The sequence below is a fragment of the Prosopis cineraria genome, unplaced genomic scaffold, assembly GCF_029017545.1.
Source record: "Prosopis cineraria cultivar Desert tree isolate PC_DT_omini unplaced genomic scaffold, ASM2901754v1 PC5, whole genome shotgun sequence".
NCBI lineage: Eukaryota > Viridiplantae > Streptophyta > Magnoliopsida > Fabales > Fabaceae > Prosopis > Prosopis cineraria.
In genome coordinates, this window is record NW_026555336.1 from 39,901,792 (window position 1) to 39,915,787 (window position 13,996).

General features: G+C 31.7%; 1 pseudogene; it reads left to right on the top strand.

Moving 5' to 3' along the window:
- Positions 1-7,009: 7,009 nt before the first annotated feature.
- Positions 7,010-8,567, top strand: LOC129310430 (50S ribosomal protein L27, chloroplastic-like; annotated as a pseudogene).
- Positions 8,568-13,996: the final 5,429 nt, after the last annotated feature.

The following is a 13,996-nucleotide window of genomic DNA, read 5'->3' on the forward strand; positions in this document are numbered from 1 at the left end:
GAGATGAAATTGACTTCCCTTCTATTTAAAAAAAAAAAACCTGAAATTTGCTTAGCTTAAAAGAGCCTATTACGACGCCAAGCGGCACCAGTTAGTAATCAAATGCCATCAAAATCACAAAAAATGCGTTGATCACTTCACCGTTCTGTATCCTGATGATGGATAGTTGATCCAAAATTATTTCGTATTCTTTTTATTGTTTATAAGTGCTTTTTTATTAGAGGTTATGTTCGAGTTCTAAATATAGGTATTTTTTTAATGGGAATTAATTATTTTATATTTACTACATTTGGGTAGAATTTCAAGAACAAATCACTGGTGAGTGGTGGTGATGCGCTAATTGTTGCTTCCCTAATAAATGTTAAGCGTTAAATAGTAGTTTAAATCTTAAATTATAAGTTCAATTTAAATTTTAAACTTGTATTCACTCTATCCTTATATATAAAGTATTTTTAATCGAATCTTAAATGTCAACAAATGTTTATTATTTAGTTAAACTCATAAAAACACAATGATTTTTCAATTTTACCCCTAATAATATCATAATTAATATCATGATGATAGTAAAAAAGATATACAATTAATGATCTATTTTATTTTCAAGACAAGGATAAAATTATCTAATTCTTCAAAAATATCATCGATATTTTTTATATTTAGAAATAAAATAAATTTTTAAAAAAATATCTTATATATAAAGACGGAGGGAGTACTTAGTATATTTTGAACTTCGAACATTTAATTTAAAGCAATCTGGCCCCACCATTACTTTCAAATTAATTGCCATTACTTTAGCTCCAAATTAATTGCCACTACTTTAGCACAATGAGGAACATCAATTTGTTCTCCCCCCCCCCCGGTCTCTCCCTCCCTCTACCTTCTCCCTCCTCCTCTCTCCCCCGTTGTCTCACTCTCTCTCTCTCTCTTCCTCCTCCTCCCTCTCTTTCTCTCACAATGTCACTAGCCATGCATGGAAGAACCACCATGATAACATGATTGCTGCATGCCATCTCCAGAAAATAATAAAGGATAGGAAACAAGTTATTTCATAAGCCTTCTTCTTTCTAGATCCAAATAAAGAACAATTTGGAAAAGAATATAATGCAATAGGTTGTGCTATGATACAACAATGGGGGTTATTAAAGACATCGGACTTAGAAGAAGCTCTTTCAAAAACCGCATATAGGTGCAGAATAGCCAAATGTCCCCTGCATTCAAAAAGAAACACCTAGAATTTATATTATCCTCCATTTAATAACCCCCCATTTCTTACCGTCATGAATAATTAGGTGAGCACCCTGCATCCCATGTATTGCGTTAAAGACAACCATGTTTTATTGGTTTGAAAACAGAGCATGGTGAGAACAAGCATCCAAGCTCCGATCTTCAGCTCTCCGTGCTTCTGCTCTGCTCTTTCCATTATGCCTTAATGTGATCTCAAACTCGTGGGTCTATAATGAGGACAGCGAAGGTGGTGGAGTCTACTCAGTGATCATTTTTTTTTTATGACAAAGAGGATAGAACCGATCCCCTTAAGGAATCCAAAGCAACCCCATCACATCACTCTGCACAAGTGAGCGAACAGCCACTGTTGGTTCTTTGCAAGATGGTCCGCAACTGAATCTGCCCGTCTAGAAATATGAATCAGTTTGACATCCCCAGCACGTTGCAGAAGGCTTCAGGCTTCACTCAGAATATCGGCATCTACATGGGTAGACACATCACCCTCGTTCACAAGCTTCATAGCATCTGCAGAATCTGACTGCAATATTACCTTCCGATAGCCTGCGTCCCAAGCAATTTTGAGCCCGAGGAGGATAACCCATAGAGGATTTAATCATAAAGAAAGAGAACAAGGCAAAGTGGTCTATTGAAGCACAAGTGTCATCACTCATCAGTCACCACCTAGCGGCGAACAAAACCGAACCGAAATCAAAAATCAAACCAAATTGAATCGAATTTTGTCTATTTAATTCGGTCTATTTAATTTTTCGGTTTGATTTAATTTTTTTATTTTAAATATTTTGGTTGATCGGTTCGATTCGGTTAGTAAAATTTAAAATCGAATAGATCGAACCGATCAAATTACATATAATTTATTAATTTATAAATTATATTTAATTTATAAATTATTTTATTTTTATTTTTTTATTTTAATAAAGAATAAAAAATAATAACATCACTTGAAACCCCATTTCAGTCAATCACTCTCATCAGTAGGTGTTGTGACTGAATTATGGAGTCATTATTTGATCATTGGTGTTTATTTGTAGTTGTTTATTTGATTATCCATGCCTTTATAATATTTGAGCTTTATGTCATATGGGTGTAATTAGAATGGGCTCATATTGAAAAAAATGAATAGAAAAAAAAAGCCTAATTTTATAGTGTTGTTTGTTTTAATATTTAGAAAATAGGCCCGAATTTAATAGTCAAATATGAAACCGAAAAATCGAATTAACCGACCGAACCGAATTATCAAATTTTGGTTTGGTCCTTGTTCAGTTCGATTGGCTTGTTCGGTTCAATTCGGTTTTCATTTTCAATGTTATTCGATCGATCGATTCTGCATATTTTAAGACCGAACCGATCGATGCTCACCCCTATCACCACCATTCTCTCTCTCTACGGTAACAGATGTCTCTTTTAAATTAATAGTAGGGATTAGCTTATTTTAAGTTTAACTGTTTAAAATTTAAAATGCATTAAAGATATGTTTGGGATTCAAATTATCCAAGTCCTAAGAGTCTGAATTGCCATTTAACTCTAAATATTATTTTGTCAAAAATATAAAAGCTAATTTTAAAACAATTATCTTTGACAAAAAGGAGTTACTTTAAAACTTAAATTAACTTGAACATTACAATAATTAAGAACAATTCTGCTTTAATACATAAAGGTAGTTAGTTTCTCTTCAAGGTAAAAATAAAATAAAATCTCTTCAACTTACACAATATACTTTCTCCGTTAAAAAATGTAAGACATTTTTAACTGAATTTCACCCCCCAATAAAGTAGATACATGTTTTATAACTAATCCTATCTTTTCATATTTACTCCTATTAAATATCTTACAATAAACATAAAGTCATAATTAATAGGGACACTTTTGAAAAAAAACAATGATTACACCTCGAAAGACTAAAAATGCCTTGCATTTTTTAACATCCAACTTCTAAAAAAATATCTTATATTTTTGAACGGAGGAAATACTTCCTTGAAAATTGAAGGTCAAAACTGCTAATTTTTTTTTCGGTCTCTCGATTCATCTTTTTTTTTTGGTAAATGTGCATTTTACTTTTAAAATATTTTTTGAGGAACATTCAGAATCTTAATACTTTTGTTAGAGCAATTTTACTTTTAAAGTTATCAAAATGGAATACTTTTGCCCTTTCTATCAAATTTTTTATGTTGACCGTTTGAAAATTTGACCGAAAGGACAAAAATACTTCATTTTAATAATTTTAAAAGTAAAATTACTCTAATAAAAATGTCAAGATGTTGGATGCTTCTCACAAAATACTTTAAGTGCAAAAATGCACTTTTACTTTTTTTTTTTAATACATAATCTCTTGGTTTATCTAGATTGTGCCACTTTTTTCTTTTCTTTTGTATTTGTTGTTTTTTTTTTGGCGGTAGACTTTGGATAAATGTGGCAAATCAAAAGCTATGGGTTTTAGATATAATTATGGTTAATTAAATTTATCCATTTTTTTTTACAAATTATAATGGATTATGTTTACTTGGAGGGGCTTAAATTCACCCATAAATAAATGTTTCAATTATATTCATTAAATTTTATTAATATTTAAAAATTATCAGAATGCATCTATATATATATATTTATATTTATATAATAGAAGAATAACAAGTACATCTCTATGAATGACAAGTATCATTTTTCAAATAGTACAATTTCAAAAAGCCACGTAAGATTGCATTTACAAAATTATTTTTAATTTATGAATATATTTTATTTTGATTCTTTCATTTCAGTAACTTCTTAACTCATGATCTAACAATTTCCTAATCCTACGATTCCTATTTTAGATATGGTTAGTTATTTAGTATTCTATCATTTTAATAACTTCCTTACTTTACAATTTAGTTTTTTTTAATTCATGCATATAATTAAATTTAAATATGGATAATTATTTATATTATTCATTCCAATAACTTCTTAACCCATGCTCTAATAATTTCCTAACCCCACTATTCCTCTTTTAAATATAGTTAGTTATTCAGTATCCTATCATTCTAATAACCTCCTTACTCTACGATTTAATTTGTAATTTTTTAATTCATGCATATAATTAAATTAAAATATGGATAGTTATTTAGATTATTCTATCATTTTAATAACTTCTTAGATTCATGATTCATGTAGAATTTGGTGAAAATATATATATATATATATATATAATAGATAAATAAGAAATACTTTTTTAAGTTTGACACGTATGAGTTTTTTTTTAAATATTACAATTCTATGCTATTTACATCATTATAATTTTTAAAAAATTTATAATTTATAAGATTTTAATTTGAAAATGTAACTTCTCTCCTATAATCTCAAATCTCAAATATAATTTTTCAACTATTTCACAATTTAAAATTTTTTTAAAAAAGTATTGTCATTTTGTAATTAATTTTGAATTGGCATGATAATTTTATGAATAATAATTTAAATAATTTTTTCAAATTAAATATATAAATAAACAAATAAAAACTGAATGGTGAATGTATGAATTAATGAAATATTTATAAGTTATCCATGTCAACATTAATTTCTAAAATAATTTTTTTACACAATACCAATTTTTTTATAGATGATAACAATATTATCTTAAATTGTAGAAATCACTTTTTTTTATTCCTAAATTTTTTCTCCCATAATTTTATACATTATCATAACTTTTCAACTTCTTCACCACCTAAAAATATATAATTTCAGCATGCACATTAGACTTTTTATTAAATATTTTTAAATATTAAACAAGTATTATATCTAAAATTAAATGAGTTATTTTAATTCTTATTTTTCTCATTTCTCTCCCACTCTCCTATCATCATAACTTCCCATAATTTTTTTTTTTTTAATTTTAAAATTTTAATTACACAAATACACGATCACATTGAGCAGTTATAAAGCACACGGGATTTTCTTTCAATCCTAATATCATTCAATTGCTCCATTCCCTCATCAAGACAAGCAAAATCACAAAACTCTCGTTATCTCTGGTTTCTTCCTTCATCACCAATGCCCTCTCACCCCTTGTATCATCTTTTATGATAATTTTTTATTCCTAATCAATGGTATGATGAGGTTATTATGTGCTTGTAGATATCAAAAGAGCAATTCAATTTTTAATATATTTCATATTCATGGTAGATATTAGTTAATTGCATATAAGCATGCATTTTGTAATTTTTTTTTACTGAGGTTTCCTCCATTATTCTAAATCTGTCTTTCATAAATAATAGAATTGAAAAAACCTTACTATGCTCTATTTTTGTGAAGTTATGATTTCATAAAATTTAATTTTAGTTTTTAAAATATTAGTGAAATTGTGTGATGATTTGTTATTATTTTACAACTCTGTAGGTATATTAAAATGAACAAAAAAATATATCTATATATATATATATTGATATGGTTCTTCACATCAACACAAAATAATTTTTTTTCACTCTTCATATATCTTCTTGACTCTTGGACATCTCTTTGTAAATCTTTTTTTGAAAAGTATATTCATAATAATTTACTCATAGTGATCCAAATTTCTTAATTTCAAATGATATTTTAATGATCTTATGTTTAATTTAAATTTTTATTTGAATTAAATGTCAAATGAATTAATCAAATTTTAAATTTTAAAATTATATATAATTTGTATTTGAAGATAATGACTTAACCATTAAATTTGTGTTTTGATCTTGATGATTATTTATATTGTAATATCTCAGTTACAAGATTTGAAAATATTGATGTTTGCATTGAAAATTAATTTTTTATATATATTAATGTTTATTTGTTGATATTTATAAATCATAAAAATTATATTACTTCAAAAAATTTTCTACCCTCACATGATTTAATAGAAAAGATGGAGCCATGCAATTTTTATATTTATCTTATAATCATAATTTTTGATGGATTATATGTGAGAAAAACATTACAAACTATCCAATTATTAGATAAACCTACAAATAATAAAGAAAAAAAATACAAAATCACAATATCAGCACAATAAAAATAATAAAGTATATTGTGGTTTATAAAGAAGATACTTCAACAACTGTGGAGTGTTAGATTTGATTAACTATGGTAGCTTTCCTACTAAAGTGAAAATAAAACAAAGTAAAGAAGATTGATAGATGGGTTGAAGAAAAGAGGCGAAAGTACAGAGAGAAAGACCACCATAATTTTGGGCATTTGATTAATTTTTATTTTTATAATTCTACGCTCATCTTATTAGTTAATATTGTAATTTATTTTATGTAAACTTTTATCATTTGTATTGATTAACATTTTAAAATAAAATTATTTTAAATTACAAAAATATACTGTGCATTGCATAGGTACTATACTAGTTTTTCTTTAAAAATTCAAAAACTATCAAAACACTCACACACAATGTTTATTGTTTTTTTTTTAATTTAAGATTTAATATTATATGACAAATTTGGCAATAAAAAAAAATTATATGACAAAATTTATCATAATGCTGTCGTGACTTAGGCCACTCATGGGATCATAATCAACATACCCTCAAGTATTTCCTTATCTTGTAACTCTTAATCTGAATTCTAAAAAGGTGGTTGTTATTGTTGTGGTGGTGGTGGTTGTGTTGTTTTTTTTTAAAAAAAAAAAATTAAAAGACATATATTGAATTATTGATCTCTGTAGTAGAGTGATAGTGGATGCCTTCGAGCCTCCCCACCGTGTTGTTGTCCCTGGCAGTTGAAAGATAAGGTCTCTCGGGCTCTCGCCCTTTTCCTTGGTCAGAGCATAACCCTAATAATTTCAATCGGAAATCCTGCTTTTCACTGTTCATCCTTTTTCATGATAAGGTCTAATATCTAATTTGCCTCAGATGCTTTGTTTTTCTATTTCTCAGAAGATAGAGAATAGTCATGGCGGTGACGTCCATGAGTTTCAACATAGCAAGCGCATTTAAAGGCCTTTCCTTGGCTTCAAGCTCTTCGTCATTCTTCTTCAAAGGTGATTGCGGGACCATCAATGTGGTTCCCAAGCCATTGGTCTCGTTCCCCATAAATTCCCATTAACAATTCAGAATGCGCACAAGAAAGGAGCTGGAAGCACAAAGAATGGCCGTGATTCCAGAGGACAGAGGCTTGGAGTCAAAATTTTTGGTGACCAAGTCGCGAAGCCCGGTTCAATCATTGTTCGGCAGCGTGGAACCAAGGTACCAATTGCATACCGTTATTATTTTTGTCTCCTCGTTTTTAAAGGCTTGAATTTTCATGCAAGCAACCGATGAATGCTTAGTAGCTTTCTCTTGTATTTTGCAACAACTAAATGAGGTTGGCTTTGGGCACTCCTCAATTTTTCACACTTGTTAACTTCTAATAATGTTTGATTTTGCAGCCAAGGTGCTATTGGATTGTAAGAAGAAATGAATAAATAGTCTTTTGGAACAGTAATTAAAGTATTCTTAACTCCATAGCATACTGAATAAATAGTCTTTTGGAACCCTCAATGTGAAAAAAAGGTCTTGCTGCTGGTTAACATGGTGCTATTCTTAAAACTTATGTGGCACACAGAATTAAAGAACTTGCTCACGCTAGTCATTTGAAAAATTCAAGTATATTGCTATTGAGAGAGTAATGTGGGTGTCAAAGCTGCAGCTTAAGCTCAGCCAATGCATATTGCTTAGCCTTTGATAACTGCCACACGCTGCTTTTTCGGGCATACTCAGCTGTGTTTGTATCGCCTTTGTGTTATTTTGTAAATTCTGATTATGTTTTTTCCGGCAATATCAAGTTTCATGCAGGAAAAATGTGGGGCTGGGCAAAGACTATACGATCTTTTCCTTGATCCATGGAGTCGTCAAGTTTGAGAAATTTGGGCCAGACAGGAAAAAGGTTAATTAAGGCTCTTAGGTCTTCTCTGCATTAAAATCCAAGAAAGCAGACTAATTTGTTATTAAACACACACACGCACACACAAAATTGCAGGTAAGTGTTTACCCGCGAGACGTACAGCCTGAGAATCCCAACAGCTATAGAGCACGGAAGAGGGAGTACTTCAGGATGAGGCGTGAGCGCAAGAAAGCTAGAGAAGAAGCAGCAATAGTTCAATCCCAGCTGGTGCTTGCTTCTGCAGATGAAGCTGCAATTAATAATCCAATGTGTTGATTTTTCTCATCCCCCCCCCTTTATTGTTCATGTATCCGTTAAGTTTCTACAGGTATATTGAAATTTTATTCGAGAGATAAAGGTTAAGAGTGGTTCTTTTGCTTTTGAGTAATGAGATCTCGTTCATCTTGAAATAACAAGTCTCTGACACTCCACCTTATCAAGTATCACAGCTCAAGTTGTCCATATTTTATTCTTATTATCCTCTAAGGTTTACATTTTTCTTCGTGATATACTGCATACTTCCATGGCCATCTTCCCGGAAAGCTCATTGTTCGAATACTCAGTGTTCTTTATATCAGCAAGGTGATACTTCCTTTGGCGTCGTCGTCTTTTTTTATTCTGTTCTCTTCAGGTTGTTTCAATTGGCATTATTCTGAAAATCTATGATGGGTCTATAACTTCTTTCAGATTCCCTTCATGGACTCATTTCCAATACGCTCATCCAATTCAGTCATGTGCCCTCCCATGGACTATATTGCAGCTCTCATATTGGGAATAATGAATAATTTTATCCCTCCATTGCATAACAATTCAAGCCGGGATCACAGATGATGCTTCTTGCTCTGCAAAGCACTCATCCAGTGGCATTTTAGTCCGTTGTAGTGTTTGAGAGCCGAAAAGCATTCTACTCAGGATCCTGGTACATATGCTCAGCTGGTTGTGGAGACTGCTGTCATTGAAGTAATCTCCTCTGCTGAGATGGCAAAATCGCTTGTCCAATTTATTGTTAAGTATGCAGCCAACATTGACTCGGTCCAACAATAGTCTCCATGGTGGTTCAAAGACGTAGGGCCAAGCTAAGTAAGCATCTCCTCGGGGAAGCACAGATTCCTTACGTGCAAGATCAGCTCTTTCAGTTACTTCTAACCTCATTTCACGAAATGGTCATTCATGCTAACGACTACTTGTTAATTCAAGCATATGCTCTTCTGGATAAGCTACCTCCTGATTTCCACTTTCAGTCGTACATAAATAAACTTCATTTTTATTTTATGGATGACAATGGCTCTTTGTATTCTGTTAGGAAGCATTTACATGGAACTTAATGATCGTGCCTTGGTATATGCTTGGAAGGACATGGGTTTCCGGCTCCAGTAATTTATTCCAAGTGCTCTTTAGGATTCATTATAATCATCAGTAATGTGGTTGCCCCACTACTTCTACTTCACAATTCTTTTTTAGCGAAACTAAGTGCATCATTCTTTCAAAAGAGTCTGCATCTATACAGTACAAAAAATAGCTTTCCTTTGATCATTCACTGCCTTCGAAAGGTGGAGGTAGATCCATCTAAACTAGAACCTAACTACGCAATTCTTCCCTATTTGATATTTCTTCAATAACCTTTCCCAAATAATGAGGTAGAGGAGTCCCTCGTTAGCATCAGCTGCGATGTTGAGAATAATATCCATGTCGTTGATGTACAAAAATCGTTAATTCCATGAGAAGGCTTCTGATGTTTATGCCTGCGTTATCCTGGTGGCTTGCGCCTGTTTGTGGTCAATACTCTAATGTTGGTAGTCAAATCAATTTCATGAAAGCACTTAATCATGAACAATGATGAACTCGTGCAGGTCAATCTCGCATGATATATCCAGTGCCTGAATATTGAGTCAGACAAATGTTTAGCAAATTGGGGAGAACATTGTAAGCCAGTCAATAAAGGAGGCTTGGGACTTAAGCCTATCAACTATGTGAATCAAGCTATACTTCCAAAGCAAGTCTGGCGCGTGATCACCGCACCTAAGGGCTCGCTTCTTGTTGATACCTTGAAGATCAAACATGTTAATGGTTCTGACGATAATCTTATTCATCATCAGTTTCTCTGTCATTGGACGAAATTGTTTGTGAGTTGGAAGTTGCTCCTCAATTCTGATCCATCTTCAGTTAATCAGTTGCTGATCTGACGGGTGTCTGAAAAGAAAGAACAAAAATCTTGTCTGCTTCTTTCTCCTTTCTGCGGGATGAGTATCTTGTTAAGCTGAGATAAAAACAAGAATGACGCAGATAAAAACAAGAATGACGAGCTTGATTTGCTTTTTGTACAGAATCATTGGAGCAGAGGTAGACAATATCATTTCTGGAAAATGAATCTGCCGCCTAAAAATTTAATGTTGCTCTGGAGGCCTTCGCACCTTGCCAAACCTGCCTCTGAGATGTTGAAGTTGCATCATCAGGATAATGATATGCTTTGTGCTTTTGGTGGTGATACAGATGAAACAATTGATCATGTCTTTCTTTATTGTAATTTTGAAGGGCTGTTGGTTCGTGTTTAGTATCTGGAAAGCTTGGAACTTAATGGTGTTAAAATATCACTGGTAAACTCTCTCGCTCACCCCCACTATAATTTTCTAGATTAATGAAAAGGCAGTCAATGGCTGTAGAGATCAAGAAAACAATGGAGACTTTAGCTGCAGCAATGCAAAGGCTATGCAAATAAGAAAAATCCAGAAAGTCGGAGATGTATCGATAACTGACCTACTAGCAATATAAGTAGTTGAAGTTAGATGATGTGGTGTGTGGTAGAATGTGAGTTGCTGTTTGGTTTTTTTTTGGGGGGGGGGGGGGAGAGCAGAGTGGAGTGACGTAGACAGAGTAGGGTGTGAAATAAGAGTGTCAGGAAGGAGGAAAGAGAGTGTGAGAATTGAAGAAAAATCATGAGTTTTTTTTATAATATTGTAGCTTGAGTGAAAAATAAAAGTGTATTTTCAGTTAAGTTCCTCTCTTCATCCTCAAATCCCAACAAATGGCTCAAAGAAGCAAAAAGATTGAACTTCAGCAATCAAGTTCAGGAGGTTATTAATGCCCTTCATCAGGTTTTGGCCTTTTGGATTCTTCCTATTGGAAAATCAATTTTTTTATGTACTGCTGTTAGAAGTTAAAAGTTCCCACAAGGTGAACCCTTACCAACTAAACGACGCTAATAATGCTCCTCTTATTTTAAATTTGTCATCGAGTTCCTTTATCTTTCTTTTTCTGCATGTATGTTGCAAATATATCCTTTTAATATAATTTATGTTAATAATTAAATGTCCACGTTATGTGTGATGCTTCAAAAGCAAATCGTATAACTGTCTTTGTTATCATGTTAAAAATAAAATAACAATATTTGTGTGTTTGTATCAGAGTCCAATGTCAACTTAGCTACTTTAAAAATAGAATTCAATCAAATTCAATTGTATTGACGAAATATATGATACAATATCAAATACAAAGTGGTGGGGTGCGTGGTATATTTCAAATAAAAAAATATATTAATTTAAATAAAATATTGATGGCTTAAAAAATACTTGATGCTAGTGCAAAATAAATGAAATAGCTCAAATGTCATTTCGCGCGCGCACACGCACACAATTTACGTTTTACTTGCAACTTCTATTGCATTATTCTCTAGCACCTCTATCATTTGCCAGTGTTTGCACCTGAAACAGCAGTCCTAAAATATGGTAGAGGCTAGAGAAAAGTGCAACCGAAAATTCAAACTATAATTTTTTTTTTTAAATGTGTGGGTATGTGTGTGGGGTTCATATACGATTCTACTCTTTAAAGAGGGTGGGATCTAAGTGCACAATTAGCGCCTCCTACTAGGAGCTCATGAAAATGCTCACATCTTTGCTGGACGAAAGCCTATGTGTTATAATCACCGAATGCAATCTTACCAGGAACTATATATATATATCATCTAATGCATCCAGTAATTAAACAGTCCGAACACATGGCTCTTTGATATGGGGCTTAAATTAACTCTCTTAAAATAATAATATTAATCTGTCATATCAAAAGAGTTTGGAACTAAATTTCTACCACATTAAAAAGAAGGGGCTCCTGTTCTTGTAGAAGGACTTGTGAAAGCAGTGAATTTGTTGGCTAAAAAATACTTCCTCTAATTTTATTTATAAGGCATGATTTATAAAATTTATTTGGTTTTATATGTTATGATGTTGCTTTTTAAATAATATTTAAAAAGTATTTTGAAAATTATTTTTAATGAGATAAAAATTATATAATATATGATATTTTTAAATTTATTATATAGGGATATATTTAAAAATTTATATATATATATATATATATTTTGCATTGATAATAGTGAAGTTGATAAAAATGATTTATAAAAAAAAAAAACGGAATGAGTATTCTGAATGGGACTCATTTTAATAATGGAGGCGCAGTCCTCATCCCTTTCACTTCCTTGTAAAGAAAATGACGTCCCTCCATTTTTTTAAAATGTTTATAATTCTTTAAAAAAAAATAAAGAACCAGAGATAAAAAAAAGGGCTAAGGTTATCTTAATCTTATCACTAACACTACGGCCTCATGTTCACACATTATTATTTATTTGTATCTATCAGAGATTGAAAACGACCTCTAATCAAAACCCTTCCCTCATTGGTTCTGGCCTTTGACGAAATCGCACCTTGTGGTCCCCATGCCATTTAATTTCCCATTTGTTGAAAACGTGTCTCTTGCCACATTAGATTTTTTTTCCCTCCTCAAAACAAAATTACATTTATACATTCATCTTGAAAAATTAATTTTTTTTACAAGCTTTCAAAAAAAATTATTCCTTACCAACAGAGACTGCACCTTGTTCAAATTGACCAACAATCAGGCTTGAGTTTTTTTTTTAAAAAAATTCAGCTTGACTTAATATACTTGAGTTCGACCAGATTATCCATAATTAGAAACACAATGGGGGAAAATCCCATGAACATTACTCTAAAGATAAGGAAAATCGAAATCTTAAACTATAAGAAATTGGTTTCTTCCTTCCTGTCATGAATTGGAAGTTGACCTAACTTTTTCGGGTTCCACCAAGATGAGCAAGTGCCGAGTTGAGAAATGATTAATATTTATTGAAGATTGGATTTTATTCTCAAGATTGGACACGACATTTCTATTTATAATAACCACTCAAACTCTATATAACCACAACCACTCTCGTTCCTGTTTCGGTTCCCACGTGAATCAAATTTTTCTATGGTTCATGCCAAACCAATTTTCTGACACAGACACCTCTTGTCCCCCATTCTGTTTTGATAAATACCTAAATGAAGTTTTATTATTGTTTCCGTGTATCGAAGTCTAGGACTGTTCAGTTCAATATTATACTTACATGCAAATGCAATGCGAGTTCATTATTTTGTTTTTTTCTTTTTTAACTCGTTGAAATACGATTCATGTATGGCGAGACATTGTTGGTTTTATGCACTTTGTATCACATTTGGCATACAATATGCTGGTCCAGTTTTCTTTTATCATGTTACAGTCTTGAAGTGTTCATCTTTTGAAGTATTTCTTGTTACTTGTTTTCTTATCTTTAGCTGTTGCCATCCACCCAATGACAAAATTGATGAATTGGACATCAAAATCAAAGCAAATCAACTTTTTGAAAAGTTTAAATCTTTGGTGGAAATTAATTTGCTTCCATCATTCCTTTCAACCTGATTCATCCCAAAAAAAAAAAATGACCGTAACATGAACATGAAGACTGAGAGTGGCATGATTCAGATCAAGAAAATTTTTTAAATAAATGCAATCAGTGAATTCGGCAGTTCACTCTCTTTCACTAAGAACTAAAAGAGATAGAATCAAAAAACAGAACAAAATTGATA